Genomic DNA, 3,271 nt, shown 5'->3' with positions numbered 1-3,271 from the left:
GATCCACATCCAACCATCGTCCTCGCCCCTCCCCTGACATCCATCCGTCGTCCTTGCCAATCCCCGTCCCTGCTATTGCTGGGCTCCATCTCTGGGCTCCCGCAGTTGTCGCACCTGCTTTTGTTGGGACTCCATATCCGAGCTCACGCTGCTGCCAGATCTGCTTCTACTGGACCTGCTGCTATCGGGGCTGCATCTTCTGTGCCGCACCCCTCCCGAAGCCAGTCGTGCCCTGAGGTAGGCATCGACTCGTCCTGAGATTTCCTTCTATGTACTTGATTTTTCATTCAGGAATCACCCCTCCCCTAACTAGGATCAGTTTTTCTACACAGATTGCTCCGTCCCTAATACACTTGATGAAATTGTTCCAACACCAAGGGGAAGAGCTCTTTGTTCCTACATATTTTCCTAGATTCAATGGTTTAGTTGTGAATATATGTTTGAGGAAATCCATATACGTGAATAGCAAGTGACTATATATGTTAAGGGAGTTAATTGTTTCATATCGGTCATGTTACTTGTGATGCCAGATTGTGCAGTTTGTTTTGTGTAAAAATACTCCACCCCCATGTCCTCCTTTTAATCACTCCCCTTATACTTTTCTCTGATCCAGACTTTGTCATTGATAACATTTTTTGGCAGTACTTAGGTGAAACTGCAGAACTAAGATGGAAGGAAAGGAACAATATGACCAGACTCAATGAAATACATCCAGATGGTGTAAGTGTCTCGAAATGGCCTTTTATTAATTTCATTTGTTGCGTGTACTGCAGCTATCACCTGAATATTGTGGGCCAATTTATTTTCATTAAGTTTATTGTTCACTAGGTATGTGCGTAGTTCTCTTTGCACATATTTTGGGATGCATGTGTGTGTATTTCTAATTTTGAGATGGTGATGCCAATATTTGTTTCATAGTGGGCTGACCTGACTAGAATTGTTAGGCCTCATTTTTCACTGGATGCATTTTTAGGCCTCCTTGGAGGAAAAACTGGAAACAAAAGAAATACTCAGGCTAGGCAGTATGTGTACCCAGAGCACATTTCGAGTGAAGTCGTTGGTAGTCAAGCTACCAGACAATTCTTGGTCTTGCTACTTTAGCTTGGACCTTTTCCTTCTTCAGTTATATTTGGTATTGCCTTATTGTTCCCAAGGGTCTATCTCACATTGGAGCTACTGCATCTGTTAGCTTCATGATAGGATCATATCCTATTATTTTTAGCTTATCCATTTAAAACAACCTTAATGCCATCTAACCTCTTAGGTAATTGTAATTCTTTCTTTTTGGTTCACCTGAGTACCATTGTCTTGTTTATTTTCAGGTGTGAAGGAGTTGTGTAAATGCAACTTTTACTGCACTGGTCTTGTGTAAATGAGTTGCTCACTTTTGCTTCCACGCGCATATTCATGCAAAATTTTGTAGTCATAGGTGGTTTAGTTTTCTCTATTAGTGTGCTTTTGTTATCAATTTCCGTGTATCATGACCAGATGATTAATTGAGCACATAGGATATCATTTTATATATTGTTATAATTGCTTGAGGTTGTCACACACCATAAATGAGTAGTCTATGATGATGTCATAGTCTCACTAAACGATTCAGTCTTTTGACGTATATGGACAAACTACATGTCTGCAAACAAATAATCAAGAAGCTGGGAAAAAACGACACAACAAAGCGCGCGTTTGCCTAGTCTATATTAATTATGCTAGATGTAAGTGCTTCATGCATGGCCATTCTTGTATTGTTCCATTTTCCAGATTATTTCAGCAACGTTTGAAGTATAGCATTTGCTTTACCTGTTTGGTTCAGTTATTTCAGTTCAGTACAATGTAAGAGCAAGCTTTATGATTCCATAACATAGTTGCTCAGTCATTTACGTCTTATGAACATTGCACATTTAAGCATGAACATTTGAACTTGCACAAGATATATTGCTCAGTCCTGTACTTTTATGCTTAAATTCAGTGTTCCACCTTGATATGCCTATGACAATTGCACATAATTAAAGTAAAAAATAGATGCAAATAGTGTAGTTACATACAGTTGTCATAATTATAATGCATGATGAGAAACAAATTACTAATTCATTTATTCTTGACAACAATAGCCTGGAACAATGACCACCAGCATGCAGCATGGGCAATGGGCGGAGAATGGGTGGCTACCTCGCTGGGAACCAAGGTTGCGCACGTGCAGCAGAAAGTGAAATAGTGGATGGAAAGGCCACCTCACTGGGAACCAGGGCCACGACTTGTAGTGGGAAATTGGTGGTGAATGGAAGGCTACCTGGCCGGATACCTCAACTACTAGGTACATTTTTTGTTTCAGTAGTAATTAGCTCACATGCTATTGCATAAGAACAGTTTCTAAAAATGTCACTTTACAAGGTTGTTGGCCTATGTGTTAACACTAAATTGCTTGTGTATATATGTGTCATGGTTTCCTTTTTTATCCAAGGTTATGTACTCCCTCCGTTCCAAAATAGATGACTCAAAACTGTGTACTAACTTTAGTATAAAGTTAGTACAAAGTTGAGTCATCTATTTTGGAACGGAGGGAGTAGCTCTTAATAATGAAAATCTAGAGAGGTTGCGAAAGAGGTTGTCTTTCTCTCTTTAGTGAATGCTTACGTAATAGGCCATAAAATAAGCTACTAGTTTGTAGGATCTCTATTTCAGATGGTTAATGCCTTCATTGTTGATAAAACTGCAAGCACAGGAACATAGTTCTATACAGTACCATGTGAGCCAATTATAACTTTTGTAGAAACTATATTGTTAACTATGATATCATGATGATTTATTGATCAAATCTGTGTTAACCCAGATATGAGCTTTGAACAACTTGACCTGATTTCATTTTCTTGACAAAATTTTGTGAAAATATTTCAGGCACTTAGCCACCTGGTGCACATGGACGTCATGACTTTGCAGCGTTTATGGACGAACCAACTTGTAATCATGGATCTGATGTGTCTTCTAGACCATTTGGTGCTTCGGGTATTTCGAAGCTTGCACTTTGTGCATGTGGATACAAACTTCTATGTCCTGGACCATTTAGTTGAAGTCTCTCATACTAGCAAATAGTGATCAACTTTTTGTGACTCATGTATTCTGGGTGATTGTTAAGATGGTGAAAACTATGATGTGTCAAGATTGATGTGTTTGTCAACTTGTGTATAATGTATATGCATGTTTGTGAACATATTTTCATTGTTGTACATTGTGTGTTCATCTTGAACCTGCTTGTGGATGTGATGATAGTAAT

Source organism: Triticum aestivum, chromosome 5A (assembly GCF_018294505.1).
Source record: "Triticum aestivum cultivar Chinese Spring chromosome 5A, IWGSC CS RefSeq v2.1, whole genome shotgun sequence".
NCBI lineage: Eukaryota > Viridiplantae > Streptophyta > Magnoliopsida > Poales > Poaceae > Triticum > Triticum aestivum.
The sequence above is the reverse complement of the archived record's forward strand: the minus strand, read 5'-3'. Positions refer to the sequence as shown.